The sequence below is a fragment of the Canis aureus genome, chromosome 17 (assembly GCF_053574225.1).
Source record: "Canis aureus isolate CA01 chromosome 17, VMU_Caureus_v.1.0, whole genome shotgun sequence".
Lineage (NCBI taxonomy): Eukaryota > Metazoa > Chordata > Mammalia > Carnivora > Canidae > Canis > Canis aureus.
In genome coordinates, this window is record NC_135627.1 from 57,214,614 (window position 1) to 57,231,846 (window position 17,233).

The 17,233-nt window shown below is 40.0% G+C and overlaps 1 long non-coding RNA gene across 1 annotated transcript in view; it reads left to right on the plus strand.

Annotated features, from left to right (window-relative positions):
- Window positions 1–15,758, plus strand: part of LOC144287576 (uncharacterized) — a 70,581-nt gene extending 54,823 nt beyond the window's left edge. Inside the window, exon 4 of the long non-coding RNA XR_013355360.1 lies at window positions 15,566–15,758. This is a non-coding gene — a long non-coding RNA (uncharacterized LOC144287576). The remainder of the gene's footprint in view (window positions 1–15,565) is intronic.
- The last annotated feature ends 1,475 nt before the right edge of the window (window positions 15,759–17,233 follow it).

Here is a 17,233-nt window from a genome sequence, read left to right on the forward strand (position 1 = left end):
TGTGTTGCCTTCTCAGGAGACTGCTTCTCAGAAGACTGCTAATTCTATTTATAATAGAATGCAATATATATATATATATATTATTGATAATAAAAATATTAGACAATAAGATCTGCCAAAATAGTAGACAGTATGTTAGGTACACTGATTTTCTTTTCTTTCATTAGTTGCTGAAGGATTTTATTTCTTCTATTCCCAATTGACCCCAGCACACATTGAGTGTATTGGCAATGCCTGGAAAACCCCATCATCTAAAACAGCAAACTTAACCAAAAAAAATATACATACTGGTGGATCGGGAAGAGAACGTGAAATGGATTTAGGAAATCTGGGCTCTGGTAAAGTGAACAGCTGTTCTACTTTGTCCCAAACTGGAAGTTCTGTGGCCTGGGAAACTTGTCCGTTGCAGGCAAACCAGGCTGGTTGGTCATAGCGAGGTCTGGTTCCGTGAATGACAAGCCTTACAGCTTCAGGTGAATCCTTAGGCCTTTCTGGTTCTCCTCATCCATGATGTAAGTCATCCCAGCACTAATGCGGCCCTGTGGACAGAGGTGCTTTTGACAATCAAAGCAAGAGCATGCCCTGTGAGCACAGGGCCCCTCAATGTGGTTTTCCTGCTGCGTTTGGCACACTCACACATTTCTGTGTAATGCTCATCATGCTTAAAACTGATGTATGATGCCCCACTTGCCATTGTTTGACTTCTCTCTGCATTTACAGTCAGAGCCTAATGTACTCTGTCATCAGTAACTGTGTCGAATAAACAAATGGGTCCATGGCAAGGGGTCTTGAAATAGGAAGGTGGTCGTAGTGTGCAGGTATTGCTCAGTTTGCCTCTGTCACGGAACCCCCACCCTTCTCTACCATCTTTCTGTAGCACTCCCTCCTCCTTAAACATGCTTGCCTCCTTTGCTGCATCTACACCAAAGGGAAAGAAGTAGAAGGCTCTTTGGGGGAATTGGGTGGGTAGGAGTGGGGGGCAGGACATAAGAGCTTTTGCATGGGATACATTTATGCTACCTAGGCTACTACCTCTGACAATGAAATGCAGTAAAAGCACAGATTGTTTAGAGGCTCCAAAACCTCCTGGGTGATAGTGTTTATATAAATATTTACTTTATTCAGGCTTCCTTTTCCTTATTTTGTAAAACTATGTGTATGTTCTCAGTCAATAAGAGAGAGGGGGTGGAATAGGAGGCTGATTGATTTCAGAAAGAAAGAATTGGCTTTTTTCAAGTGACCGTTAAAGCTAGGGTTTGAATAATGTGTTGGAAAATTAGAAGGCTGAAACTATGCACTAAGAGAACGATAGTAGTAATTTTCGCAAATGTCGTGTGAATGAACCAAAGAAATCAATGAGCCACAAAAAATTCAGTGACCTGGGGATATTGCATACACTCCTATTTGAAAACCGGAGTGTAATATAAATGTCTCTATTGAGGCAGTGTGATTTTTTATTTATCATAGTGATAGAATACTCATATTTAAAATTTTTAAAGACCTATATTACATGTGAGAATTTTGTTTGAAGAAGCTGTGCATATGCACCATGAATCTTTTTGCCTATTTCCTGGCTTATGGCTCTTCTGCAGTCGAAGCCTCACTCCTGGGCCTGTAAATATCCCCTGTTAATAAGAATAGTTTTAAGAGGACTGACTTCTTACTATGGAGAAGAGAGTGTATGTCACATACTGGAACATTACACCAAGGAAGAACCGTCCATATAGTCTAAGCTGTGGAAAGCAGATGTCAGACACATATGTTTGGTTGGAAATAGCTCTTAGCTTAAACGGAGGAGCAGATGCATTATAATGATGCAGAGGTATCTCCTGGAACTTAGGGACACAAAAGCAGGCAGATTTCAGGAGAGTCTGCTTCTGAAATCTGCTCCATCATCTCAGAAAAGGATGCTGCTCATCACAAGAAAGCAGGTGAGAGTGTGGGTGACTCCATGCGGATTCTCCAAAGGTACTAGGAAAACATTAGCTCTGAGGGACACACAAACTGCAAATGCAAGACTGCTGGGTCTGAGTGAGTCCTGAGTCTTCGTACATCAAGAACATTAAAAAAAACAAACAAACAAACAAAAAAAAAACACTAAGAAAGCCATCTACTTTCCATTTTCCTGGATTTGTTTTTCTTCTGAAGAACAGTTTGCTTAAAATAAAATTTCGTTACCTGCACGTGGCTTCCGAGAGCAAGGAGTGTCACATCATGAAGGGCAATTATGGATATTGCATTGTGGCCTATTGTAGTGGGATTCTCTTCACACGTTTTAATGAAAATACCTCACTTCCAGGATTTTTGATACCTACACAGCCCAAAATGAAGTGAGGAATTATCGTGAAGTGAGAATTTCTGACTATCTATAGAAGCAAGATGGTTAATTCAGAATGCTAAACAGAAATAATGAATTGGGTTTTCAGGCTACAGTGTTTGATGGCTTTCCCTTGTCTGTATTGATCAGGTTTGTTTCTGGCAGATACACCCTCTACTTTTTGCGGATAGGGCTGCTTCCCGGGTTCTGCCAGCGTCATTGATTCCAGTTGAACAATTGCATGCCTCCCTAGTTCCGAATCCCTAAAGAGCTCTGACCCATTGATGACTTCCCTTACGAATCAGAGGAATTTGTGAATTGACAATTTGTCCATTTAACACATTTTTTAAAAAAAATTCTTTTTATTGGAGTTCAATTTGCCAACATATAGCATAACACCCAGTGCTCATTCCATCAAGTACTCCCCTCAGTGCCCATCACCCAGTCACCCCAACCCCCCGGCCCACCTCCCCTTCCACCACCCTTTGTTTGTTTCCCAGAGTTAGGAGTCTCTCATGGTTTATCTCCCTTTCTGATATTTCCCACTCATTATTTTTCCCTTCCCCTTCATTCCCTTTCACTATTTTTTATATTCCCCAAATGAATGAGAACATACAATGTTTGTCCTTCTCCGATTGACTTACTTCACTCAGCATAATACCCTGCAGTTCCATCCACGTCGAAGCAAATGGTGGGCATTTGTTGTTTCTAATGGCTGAGGAATATTCCATTGTATCCATAGACCACAGCTTCTTTATCCATTCATCTTTCTTTTTTTAATTTATTTTTATTTTTATTTTATTTTATTTTTTTTTAAAGATTTTATTTATTTATTCATGATAGTCACAGAGAGAGAGAGAGAGAGGCAGAGACACAGGCAGAGGGAGAAGCAGGCTCCATGCACCGGGACCCCGATGTGGGACTCGATCCCGGGTCTCCAGGATCGCGCCCTGGGCCAAAGGCAGGCGCCAAACCGCTGCGCCACCCAGGGATCCCTAATTTATTTTTATTTTTATTTTTTATCCATTCATCTTTCAATGGACACCGAGGCTCCTTCCACAGTGTGGCTATTGTGGACATTGCTGCTATAAACATCGGGGTGCAGGTGTCCCAGCATTTCACTGCATCTGTATCTTTGGGGTAAATCCCCAGCAGTGCAATTGCTGGGTCATAGGGCAGGTCTGTTTTTAACTCTTTGAGGAGCCTCCACACTCTTTTCCAGAGTGGCTGCACCAGTTCACACAGTTTAACACATTTTTTGACGGCTTACTCCACTTCAGGTACAGGTCTGGGTTTTTGGAATACATCAGTGAGTAACACAGAAATGCTTCCCCTCAAGGAGTTTACATTTCACTGTGAGAAGACAAACACAATAAACATAATGGACAGTAGGTTATATGTTAGAAGGTGATAAGCGCTATGGAAAGAAAGAGCAAGGTAAAGAGGATTGGATTGCGTTGAGTTGTAGGGGAGTAGAATTTAGGTATGAATTCAAAATAGAGTGGTTTGCATATAGCTCATTGATTAAGTGACTTCTGGAGCCAAAGACTTGAAGTTGACAAAATTAGGCATCTTGAGAGAAGAGCATTCCCAGGCACAGATGACGGTGGGTGCAGAAGTATGGAGCGGGGAGCGTCCTGCTGTGTGCACGGGCAGCAAGGAAGCTAGTGTGGCTGGAATGGAGTGAGTCAGTGGTAAAGGCCATGTGTGAGTCCCAGAAAGGAAGGCAGTCTGCGATCACAGCCTTTGGGCCACGTAGTATCATGAATTGTATTCTCTCCCCTTCCCCCAATTCATTTGTATGAGTCCTAACCACGAGTACTCTAGATCATTGACCTCACTTGGAGAGAGTGTCATTATAGAAGTGTGATCAGTCGAGATGACTTCATCCTGGGCTCAGAGGGGGCCCTTATCCCAATATGATCGGTGTCCTTACGAAGAGGAGAAATTTGGAGATGGACATAGACAGCATAGGGCCACATGAAGATAAAGGCACAGACCGGGGTGGTGCTTCTATAAGCCAAGGAACACCCGAACTCAGGGAAGAGACCTAGAACAGGTTCTCTTCACAGCCTTCGAAGAACCTAAGTCTGCCAACACCTTGCACCCAGATGTCGAAGCTCCAGAACTGTGAGACCATACATTTCTGTGTGCAAGCCACCCTGTTTACGTGGTCCCTTGTTACTACAGCATTTAGCAAACTGATACATAGGGCGTTGGAAGGAACTTTCACTTTCGCTCTAAAGGGAAGGAGAGGAATTAACAGGGTTTTGAGCAAAGGTAGGACATGGTATAACTTATATTTTCTTTTTTACCATTTAAAGAGCTTAAAATTATGGTATAAACAGATGGTGTTGCATTAACAGTTATACACATTATTCAGTGCTCATCACAATAAGCATTATCCTAATCCTCTTTACTTATTGCATCCATCCCACCGGGCATCTCCTCTCTGGTAGCTACCAGTTTGTTCTCTGTAGTGAACAGTGTGTTTTTTGTTTTGTCTCTTTTTTACTTTGTTCATTTGTTTTGTTACTTAAATTACACATGAGTGAAAACATATGGTATTTGTCCTTCTCTCTATTTCACTTCGCACGATGCTCTCTAGATCCATCAAGTTGTTGGAAATGGCAAGATTCTATTCTTCTTTACGGCTAAGTAATAGTCCACTGTACGTGAGTACCAGTTCTTTATCCATTCACCTGTCAAAAGACACTGGGGATGGAACTGGAGGGTATTATGCTGAGTGAAGTAAGTCATTCGGAGAAGGACAATCATCCTATGGTTTCACTGATATGAGGAATGTAAAAAATAATGAAAGGGATTATAGGGGAAAGGAAGGAAAATGAGTGGGAAAAATTAGAGAGGGAGACAAACCATGAGAGACTCCTAACTCTGGGAAACAAACAAGGGGAAGTAGAAGGGGAGATGGGCGGGGGGATGAGATGACTGGGTGACGGGCACTGAGGAGGGCACTTGATGGGATGAGCACTGGGTGTTATACTATATGTTGGGAAATCGAACTGCAATAAAAAAAATATAAAACAAACAAAAACAAAAGGCCCCGGGCTGCTTCCATAATTTGGTTATTGTAATGCTGCAATAAACATAGGGGTGCATATAAGTTTTTGAATTAGTGTTTTCCTATTCTTTGGTTAAATATCCAGTAGTGTGATTACTGGATCGTATGGTAATTCTTAAAAATATTTTGAGGAACCTCCATAGGCAGCATCAGTTTGCATTCCCACGCAAAGTGCACATGTGTTTTTTTCTCCACATCTTCACCAACAGTTGTTTCTTGTGTTACTGATTTTAGCCCTGCAGGTGTGAAGCAATACTTCATTGTGGTTTTGATTTGCATTTCCCTGATGAGGAGTGATGTTGAGCATCTTCTCATGTGACTGTTGGCCATCTGGTTGTCGTCTTTGGGAAAATGTCTCATGTCTTCTGCCTATTTTTAATTGGATTACTTGGGGGTTTTGGTTGAGTTGTGTAAGTGCTTTGTATATTTTGAATACTCACCCTTTATGAGATAGGTCATCTCCTCCCTCGGTTGTCTTAAAGTTTTGTTGGTTTTTTCCTTTTGCAATACATAAGCTTTTCATTTTTTTTTCATTTTCAAAATATCTCCCAGGTCCACGGTGGCATAATATTATATTTCAAAAGCAAATTTATCCATGTATTTTTTTTTTCAGAAATCATTATTCTCAAGGGAGAATGTTTTCTGAAATTTCAAAAAAGGTAAACTAAGAGCTGCTTCTGATACTCTTCAAACTATCTCAATCTATTCCATGATATGATCAATGAAGAAGATTCTCATGTATCACCACATTTGAGGCAGCTTAGTTGAAAAAGTTTGAACCAGTTTACTGAATTCTGTTTGGCAGCCCTGTTGTAGTTTCCCACGCCTCTTTGGATGCCTCCAGGAAGTATTCCATTTGGGGCATCTGGAAGCTTGACTGGTAGATAGGATAGCTCCTGAGAACAAGGGCTAGAAAATGAGGCCTCTAATTTGTGGGGCCACCAGTAATTCCTCCAAGCTTAGGATAGCACCCTGGGCTCCAAGGTGTGCTACGGTAGCTGGTAACATGGGGTTGCAGCTGCTGTTTGTTGTGTGCTCAGCACCCTCAGGACTAGTGGGAAGGTCTGGGTACCAGGTGCCATCTCTGCAGCAGGACTTAGCAGCTGCAGATCTGATCCTAGGGTCCAGAAGCTTTTAATTTTGATGTGGTCACAAGACGTTTTTTTTTTTTGTTTTTTTTTTTTTTTTGTTTTTTTACTTTTCTTCCCTTGGCCTCAGGAGATGTATCTAGAAAGATGTTGCTATGGCCAGTCTCAAACAAATTACTACCTGTGCTCTTTTCTAGAGTTTTTATGGTTTTCTGTCTCACATTTAGGTCCTTAATCCATTTTGAGTTTATTTTTGTGTGTGGTGTAAGAAAGCAGTCTAGGTTCATTCTTTTTAAGGTTATGTCTGATTTTCCCGACACCATATGTTGAAGAGACAGTCTACCCCATTGCATATTTGTGCCTCCTTTGTCAAAGATTAATTGATGACATAATCATGGGTTTACTTCTGGGCTCCCTGTTCTGTGCCATTGATCCATGTGTCTGTTTTTGCACTAGTACCATAGTGTTTTGGTTACTACAGCTCGTAGTAGATCTTTGAAATCTGGCATTGTGGGATCCCTGGGTGGCGCAGCGGTTTGGCGCCTGCCTTTGGCCCAGGGCGCGATCCTGGAGACCCGGGATCGAATCCCACATCGGGCTCCCGGGGAATGGAGCCTGCTTCTCCCTCTGCCTGTGTCTCTGCCTCTTTCTCTCTCTCTCTGTGACTATCATAAAAAAAAAAAAATTAAAAAAAATCTGGCATTGTGATAGCTTCAGTTTTGTTTTTCTTTTTCAAGATTATTTGGGTATTTGAGGTCTTTTGTGGTTCCATACAAATCTTAGGATACTTTGTTCTAGTTTTGTGAAAAATACCGCTGGTATTTTGATAGGGATTGTATTAAGTTCGTAGATTGTTTTGGTTATTACAGACATTTTAACAATACTTGAAGCATAGAACATGAGCTTAGAACATCTTTCCATTTGTGTCATCTTCAATTTTTTTCATCAGCATTTTCGTGTTTCAGAGTACAGGTCTTTTACCTCCTTGCTTAAGTTTATTTCTAGACATTTTATTATTTTTTGGTGTAATTGTTCATTGAACTGTTTAATTTTTATTATTTTTTAAGAGATATTATTTTATTCATTAGAGACACTAGAGAGAGGCAGAGACACAGGCAGAGGGAGAAGCAGGCTTCTCTCAGGGAGTCTGATATGGGACTTGATCCCCAAACTTCAGGATCACGCCCTGAGAGGAAGGCAGATGCCACCCAGGTGTCCCTGAACTGTTTTATTAATTTCTCTGCTACTTCATTATTATTATAGAAATGCAAGGTGTTTCTGTATATTGATTTTATATTCTGCAAATTTAATGAACTCATTTATCTATTCTAGTAGCTTTTGGTGGAGTCTTTAGAATTTCCTGAATATAGTATCATGTCTTCTGCAAGTGATGAACTTTTTTTTTTCTTCCTTACCACTTTGGATGCCTTTTATTTCTCTTCGTTGTGTGATCGCTGTGGCTAGGACTTCCAGTACCATGTTGAATAAAAGTGGTGAGAATGGGATCCCTGGGTGGCGCAGCGGTTTGGCGCCTGCCTTCAGCCCAGGGCGCGATCCTGGAGACCCGGGATCGAATCCCACATCGGGCTCCCTGCATGGAGCCTGCTTCTCCCTCTGCCTGTGTCTCTGCCTCTCTCTCTCTCTCTGTGTGACTATCATAAATAAATTTAAAAAAATTTAAAAAAAAAGTGGTGAGAATGAACATCATTGTCTCGTTCCTGATCTTAGGGAAAAAGCTCTCAGTTTTTCCCCACTGAGTATGATGTATTTGTGGGTTTTTCATATTTTTCTTTCTTATGTTGAGGTATGTTTCTCTAAATCCACTTTATGGAGAAATTTTTTTTTATCATGAATGGATGTTGTACTTTGTCATTTTTTTTCTGCATCTGTTGAAATGATCATACTATTTTTATTATTTCTCTTGACGATGTGATGTATCAGATTGATTTGACATCCTATGATCCATCTCCAATAAACTAGGAGGTGTTCTCACCTTAGTATTCTCCACGTATTAGTATTCTCGCCTTAGTATTCTCCAAGTATTGAACCACACCTGTATTGCAGGAATAAATCTCAGTCATGGTGATTATTTTCTTTTAATATATTGGATTCGGTTTGGTGGTATATTTATTTGGTTTGGGTATCAGGATAATGCTGGGCTCATGGAAAGAATTTGCAAGCTTTCCTTCCTCTTCTAATTCTTGAAATAGTTTGAGATTAGATTAACACTTTAACTATTTGGTAGAATTTACCTGTGAAGGGGTCTAGTCCTGGACTTTGGTTTGTTGGGAGTTTGATTCCTGATTCAATTTCATTGCTGCTAATCAGTCTGCTCAAATGTTCTATCTCTTCCTGATCCAGTTTTAGGTTGTTGTGTGTTTCTAGGAATTTATCTATTTATTCTAATTTGTCCAACTTGTTGGCATATAATTTCATAATCTTTTATAATTCTTCGTATTTCTGTGGTGTCAGTGTTCTCCTATTACTAATTTTGCTTGAGTCTCTCTCTCTCTCTCTCTCTCTCTTTCTCTCTCTTTCTGGTAAATCTGGCTTAAAGTTTATCAATTTTGTTGACCTTTTCAAAGAACCAGCTCCTAACTGATTATTCCTTTTTTATCTTTTATTTTTTTATTATTTCTGCTCTAATCTTTATTATTTCCTTCCTTCAGCTGGTTTGGGGTTTTGTTTGTTCTTTTTATAGCTACTTTATATCTGAGGTTAGGTTATTTGAGATTTTCCTTGCATCGTGAGGTAGGCCTGTATTGCTATAAACTTCCCTCCTAGGAGTGCTTTTGGTGCATCCCAAAGATGTGGGACTGCTGTATTTTCATTTTCATCTGTCTCCATGTACTTTTTTGATTTCCTTTTATTTCTAGTTTAACCCTTTATTTTCTAGCAGCATGTTATCTAATGTCCATGTATTTTTGTTCTTTCCAGATTTTTTCTCATAGTTGATTTCTAGTTTTATAGTATTGTGTTTAGAAAAGATGCATGGTATGACTTTGATCTTTTTGAATTCATTGATACTTGTTTTGTGGCCTAATATGAGATCCGTTCTGGAGAAGGGTCCATATTCACTTGAGATGAATGTGTTTTCTACTGTTTTAAGATGAAATGTTCTGAATATGTCTGTTAGAGGGGCTCCTAGGAGGCTCAGTGGTTGAGCATGTACCTTCGGCTCAGGATGTGATCCCAGGGTCCTGGAATTGAGTCCTGCATTGGGCTCCCGACAGGGAGCATGCTTCTCCCTCTGCCTGTGTCCCTGACTCTCTTTTTGTGTCTCTCATGAATAAATAAATAATCTTTAAAAAAAGATATATCTGTTAGATTCATTTAATCCAATGTGTCATTAAAGCCATTGTTTCCTTGCTGATTTTCTGTTTAGATAATCTGTCTATTGATGTAATTTGGGTGTTAAATTCCCCTAGTGTTATTGGTATTACTATCAATTACTTCCTTTGTTTGTTATTAGCTCTTTTGTGTATTTGAGCTCTCCCATGTTGGGTATATATATATAATTATTATAACTTCTTGTTGGATTATTTACTTTATGATTATATAGTGCCCTTCTTTGTTATTTGTTATAGTCTTTGCCTTAAAGCCTATTTTGTCTGATATAAGTGTTGATACCCCAGCTTTCTCTTCACTTTTGTTTGCATGTAAAATGCTTTTCTATCTCTTTACTTTCAATCTGCTTGTGTCTTTTGGTTTGGAATGAGTCTCTTGTTGGCAACATATACATGGGTCTTGTTTTTTTATCCATTCTGACACTTTATGTCTTTTGATTGGAGTATTTGTTACATTTACATTCAAAGTAATTATTGATATATACTTAGTGCCATTTTTTTGCTTATGATTATTTTTATAGTTCTTTTCTGCTTCTTGCTGTCTTCTCTCACAATTGGTTAACTTTCTTTAGTGATATACTTGGATTCCTTTCTCTTTATTCTTTGCAGATCTATTATTGGGTTTTATTTGTGGTTACCATTAGGTTTGTATATAACATCTTCTGCATATAGCAGTCTATATGAAGTTGATAGTCACTTGAATTTGAATCCATTCCATACTCCACTCCTTCCCCTGTCAATGTTATAGGTATACTATATATACCTATATAGTATAGGTGTCATATATAGGTGTCATACTTCACATCCTTTCATGTTGTGAGTCCTTGGCTGTCCCTTGACTGATTTTTACAGATATATTTATTTTTTACTGCCTTTGTGCTTCTTACTTTTCTTAATCTTATCAGTGGTTGTTCTACTCAAAGAGTCCCTTTAACATATCTTATAGGGCTGGTTTAATCATCATGAATTCCTTTTACTTTTGTTTGTCTGAGAACCTCTTTCTCTCTCTTTCTATTTTGAATGATAGCCTTGCTGGGTAGAGTATCTTGGCTATAGTTTTTTTTTTTTTTTTTTTTTCCTTCTTTGAGCACTTTGAATATATCATGAAAATTCAGCTGGGAGTCTTATGAGGTTTCCCTTGTATGTAACTATTTTCTCTTGCCGCTTCTAAAATTCTCCATCACTGCTTTTTGCCATTTCAGTTACTGCATGTCTTGGTATGTACCTCCTTGGGTTGATTTTATTGGGGGTTCTCTGTGACATCTATATCAGATTAGGGAAGTTTTCAGCTGTTTCTCCAAATGAATTTTCTGCCCCCTTTTTTCTTTGTTCTCCTCCTGGATCCCTATAATGCAGATGATGTTGCTGAGTTACTAAGTCTTTTTTTCATTTTTTATTATTTTTACTTTTTTCCATTTAGCTTGATCAGTTTTCATTAATCTGGTGTCCAGGTCACTGGTCTATTCTTCTGTTTTCTCTAGACTATTTCTAGTGTATTTTGTTTATTGAGTTCCTTTTTTAAAAAAAAATTATTAATTTTTTCTAGTGTATTTTGTTTCTAGTGTATTTTGTTTATTGAGTTCTTTTTTTTTAAAAAAAAAATTATTAATTGAGTTCTTCACTTCCAATTGGTTCTTTTCCATCTCTTCATTAAGGGTCTCACTCAGCTCATTCCTGAAGTCCAGGGACCATTATGACCATTATTTTAAATTCTCTGTCAAGCATGTTTCTTTCCTTTAAAAAATATTTTATTTACTTATTCATGAGAGAGACAGAGGCAGAGACATAGGCAGACAAAGAAGCAGGCTCCCTGTGGGGAGCCTGATGCAGGACTCAATCCCAGGACGCCAGATCATGACCTGAGCCAAAGGCAGATGCTCAATCACTGAGCCACCCAGGTGCCCCTCAAGCATGTTTCTTATCTGTATTTCTTTTAGCTCTCTTGCTTATTTTGTCCTTTTCTTACACTTGGGGCATATTCCACTGTCTCATTATTTTATCTTATTCTCTGTACCTCTTTTTATCCATTAGAAAATTCTGCTATGTCTCCTGATCTTGAAAGTACTGGTCTTATGTAGAAAAAGTCCTGTGGAGCCCTGCAGTATAATACCCCATCTTCACCAGAAACTGGTGCTTCAAAGATGTCTCCTCTATGTGTTTCTGCATCCTGCTGTTATAGCTGAGCCACATTTGCTTTCAGTCCACTAATTAGCAATGGCTCACCTTGCGGTTGTGGGTAGGATGTGGTCATTGTGTTAGTGGGTCATATTGGGGCTGCCTTAGGTTTGAATTGAATCAGACCAGGTGCTTGCCAGAGCTACACAAGAGCAGAGTGCAGGGCACTCTCCCTCTGTTGCCCCCAGGGAAGCTTTTGTTGGTTGGCAGAGCCTGCAATCAGACCAGGTATCTGCCCCCAGCCCACTGCTGGGGTGATAGTCTGGCATTTGTGGTTATCCTTCCCTCTCCTCAGGGCAGGAGTCACTTCTGAGTAATGCTGACCCTTTTAGAATTGCTTTGCACTCTGACAGGTTTTGGCACCTCTTTGGATGGTCTCCGGCCAAGGGCATGTTGGAGGGAGTGTGTCTACAGGAGAGGGAAGGGGTGGAGTGTAGGGTGCCAGCAAGTTCTGGGCCTGTCTGCTGCAGAAGGGGACCTGCAGCTTCCCCAGGAAACCTGCCCAGGACAAGATAGAGGGGGTCAATCTACAGAAGCCTGCAGGAGCAAGGCCTGCTGTTAGCAAGCTAGATGGAGAGTGTTTGCCCTGTGTTAGTTCCTGCAGGTGTCAGTGTATCTAGGTTTGGGGGGCAGGGGAGAGAAATAGTGCCTGCCAGTTCTTCTGTTCTTAGAGAGGTTTCCTAAAGATCCCAGCCCCTCCAGCACATCCTCTGAGATCAGTAAATAAATGTACTTCCTATATACCCCAGGCATTTTTCCAACTGCTGTTTCTGTGCTTTATCTCTGTTGGGCTGTTCATTGTGCTGTCTCTTTTCAGGTGAGGACTCCATTTCCTATTGTTCTCTAGGCTCTCCCAGAGTGGAGCCACTGATTTTTGAAGTTCTGGCTATTAAGCCCCACTGATTGTAAGAACTTGCAAAGTTAGGCCTCTTTATTTTTCAAAAGCCCAATGATACAGGGATTTATCTTCCTAGTGCTGGTCCCCCATACCTGGGGTCCCTGCTGTGGGGTCTGCTCCTCTCCTTTCTCCTCGCCTGAGATGTCCTTCTCTCCCGCATATAATCCTATGGTCAGTTAGCTCCCAGTCACATCTTCACCTTTCTAATCCTCTTTGATGTAGCATCTTCTCTACATTTAGCTGTGGAGAGTCTTGCCAATCTTCAGGACATTTTCTAGTTTATTTTCTCTTCTGTGGGTGTTACTTAGGTGTAACTGTGGGAAGAGGTGAGCCTAGGATCCTCCTATTCTGGCATCATCACCAGAAGTCCCCTGACATATTTTTAAAGGTTACTTCTGCATGCCATCTGCGAAAGAGATATTCAAGGAACAAAAGTGTGATATAATCACATCATAAATATAGGCCAGAGTGGCTGGTGGCTCAGACCAGGGTAATAGTAAGTGAATAGGTGAGAGGTGGTTGGATTCTGGATATATTTTCATAGCAGTGCTAATAGATTGGATGCATGATGTGTGAGAGAAAGGAGTCAAGGATGACTGTGGGGTTTGGGACTTGAAATACTGGAAATCTGAGTTCCAGTTAATTGAGAAGAGGAAGCCCATGGTTGAGAGTCAGTTTTTGTTTGCTTTTAGTGGGAGAAAGTCAGGGTTTAAATTTTACACAAGTGAAGTTATCAGATTTCTAATAGATAACCAAGTATTATCAAGTAGTAGCACAAAATATATCCATATCCCTCTAATGCTCCTGAAAGATACTTGGTTGAGATAAAATGCATTAAAATGTAGGAAAACTGAACATGGGAACCTAATGCTAACTAATTTAACAAGAGCTATTTAGTGAGATAGATGGACACCATGACAAAAAGACATTAGATACACATAAATATCGTGCAACCCTGAAAGATAGATTTTAATTAGAAATTTTACAAAAACATCGGCATTACCAAGGCCTATTTGCTACTCAACATATGTTATTTATGCTGTATGTATACTGAAACCGGTTGAAGGAATCTAGTAAGTTTGTTATAAGAACTATGACTACAATGTTTTCTTCTTTACTGTGGAAAATAACTTTCCTTAGTATGGTGCCTTTTTAGCTTTTTGTATATTTAGTATTGTAGACTGGCTTACATCTCCTCTGTTCAGCTACAATTAATTATGTTGTATATTTTCATGTGATATTCACTTCCTTCTGAAAAACCAATATCCATGACCATTAGCCTTGAAGTTATTTTCCTGAGACATTTTAGAGTCCATTATCATGCAAATGAAAAGAAGTAATTCCAGGCCCCGTATTTTAAGGTTTTTTTTTTTTTTTAAATTGTTTATTTTGTTTTGGTTTTGGTTTTGTTTTTTGAAACTGTAACATTGAAGACAGACTCCAAGTGTCAGCAGCACTTCTACTGGGTATTTTGAGAGCTGTTTCCTTGGGTAATGGTGAGGAAGGCGGCACTTGGGAGGTGGACAGAGAACTGGTGGTTCCATAGGAGCCTCTCAAGTGGCAGGCAGCCAGCTGGGGTGGAGGATGCAGGGTGTGGGTGTGTGAGGAAGCTAAAAGGGGGAAGGAGGTGTGAAGAACAAGTGGAGATGGTAGAAAATGTTCTGGAAGGCAAAAGACGCAAGAAAGTGGGAAACAAAGGCTGAGGGAGAGCATTTGCATAGTTAGTGGCCATACACTTTGGTATGATTGAGATTTAAATTGGTTCATTGGCCTGAAAATTATATGAGGAGGCTTATTTTACAACCAAGAGGAATGTGGCAAACATTGTTTTAGCATCTATTGGGTGCTAGGCACAGTTCCAGGGCTTAGGACCTGATAACTTTGGAGCTATTCTTTAGCACACTACAGTATGTTGATAAATCTGATTCTCAGACTGGTATCCATTTGCACTGGGCTGATGAAATTAGATCTCTGAGTTGGAGAAACGTGTGACAGATTCCCTAAGGACTGAAGACCAACCTACAGGGTTGTGTGGGTGACAGGTGACCTTCCTCCCTCTTGAGCTCGCATACCTATCTGCTTCACTATGTGTTACCAAATTTCCCTCTTTTTGAATGTCTATAGAAAACGACATTCCTTGCAGAGAACGGCAGGTTAGAGTATAGCAAGTGATTTAATGGACGCAGAATATAAGTAACAGTAACAAGGGGTCCAGGACAGGCTAAAGAGGTAGCTGAGGGCCTGCTCATGGAAGGTAAGGGGGCTTAGATGAAACACATTTTAGAACCAAAAATTAAAATGAGTCAGATCTTACTGAAGATTGCGTTGGTTGTTTTGCCTCGGTAAGTGTGGTTAACAGCTTAAGCTTACTGAGCGCTCTTTGCCAGGCATTGTTCTAAGCATTTCTATGCATTTGTTTACTTGATCCTTATAAAAATTCTATGAATTAGATAATACTCTTATTTTACTTTACATTTGGGAAAATTGAGATATAAGAATTACATAACCGAGTTCACTCAGCCTGCAACTGGAGTGTTTTTGATATGAACTAAGGGAAGTTGATTGCAGAACTGATGCCCTTGGCTTCAGTGACACCACATGTAACCCAGTTTTTGTTCCTCTGTGCATTTATTTTGCTTTTTCTCGCCTTCCTACTAGGTTACAGCTCTTCAGAGCCAAGAGTTATGCATACCAGGTGCCAGTAGCCAGAGCACACTCATGCACAACGGTGCCTACTTTGTGCTGTCTGCACCACTGATATACGCTCCATTTGCTTTTATTTGTCACAAGGCTACTGTGAAGGAGCAACCTGAGTTTCACTAAAGAGGAATCTGAGGCTAATAAAGGAAAGTCTTGCAAACGACAATGTCAGGTTTCTTGTAGTAAGTAACAGCCTTTGTAGCACTTACAATGTGTTTAATCAGCTCTTGGTTCATGGCTTCAGGACTGACAAGAGAGGTTTTTTGATGGCACATGTGGCTTCATATGCCACATTCACATTTGACTTTCAGAACATGAGTGAATGTTGACACTCCTAGATAGAACTAAGGAAAGCATTGGTGCTTTCATTTAAACTTCATCTCTGAATACCTTCTTGAATAAAATTATCAGAAGATTTAGATGTGTAAAAGCAAACTCTTCTAAGATGCATCTGGGTAGAGGGATTTGAAGAAGGGCAGCAAAAAAGAGAGATGCTAAAAGTTAGGATGAGTAAGCCATTTGGGAATGTAGAATTATGTTTTATTTCCCTAGAAGTTTCAATGAAGCTGTAAGCAATAACATGTTCATGAAGATATAGAAATAATTAAATGATCATAAAAGTATACAGCTGAGGATCCCTGGGTGGCGCAGCGGTTTGGCGCCTGCCTTTGGCCCAGGGCGCGATCCTGGAGACCCAGGATCGAATCCCACGTCGGGCTCCCGGTGCATGGAGCCTGCTTAACCCTCTGCCTGTGTCTCAGCCTGTCTCCTCTCTCTGTGTGACTATCATAAATAAATAAAAATTAAAAAAAAAAAACAAGTGAAAAAGTATACAGCTGAAGTGCCCGCAATATGTAAAATAATTTTTGGTGATTTCTGTCATTTGAGAAACCAAGACATGCTGATCCTGGGGAAAACTTACTCATCTTGATAGATCAAGGGATTTTCTTTCTATTCTCACAGGAATTTTGAAGGCGACGGTTGGAATAATAGCACCATTTTAACCAAAGGGAAAATAAAATCCCAGTTGTGGGCAAAGTCTTATTCCATTCTACATGGTCAATAATGGACAGTAGTAAGACTCTGGCCAGGCTCCCTGTGAATGGGAGGGCCATCAGGTTGTGGCTATACATATCAAAGGGGTTTGGCCTCTTGGAGCTATGGCACCTTCAACTCTACCTAATGTACAGAGGTCAGACCCAAAGACCCAAAGCACATGTGACTGATTTCATCATCCTCTTGCTATCATATTGGGCAAAGGTTCTGCCTTGGTAGATACAGGAATGGGACACAGAGAAGGAAATTTACATACACACACACACACACACACACACACAGCAGCCCTCAGTTGTACTATAGATTATCTTCTATTTTCTACAATTTGGAATCAATAGAATTGTGTACTATGTGTTCTTTTTGGGAGGATTGGAGGTGGTGCTAAGTCTGATTTCTTTTTCTCAGATATTCTTGTAAGTATACAGTGTTATCTTATGGTGGTTTTCACTTGAATTTCCCAAATGGCTCAAGATAATTGAAGGTGTGTTTTTTTATCATTGCTGTGTCTTCTCGGATGCAATGTCTGTGTGAATCATTTGTATGCTTTGTATTTGCGTTACTTGTTATTAT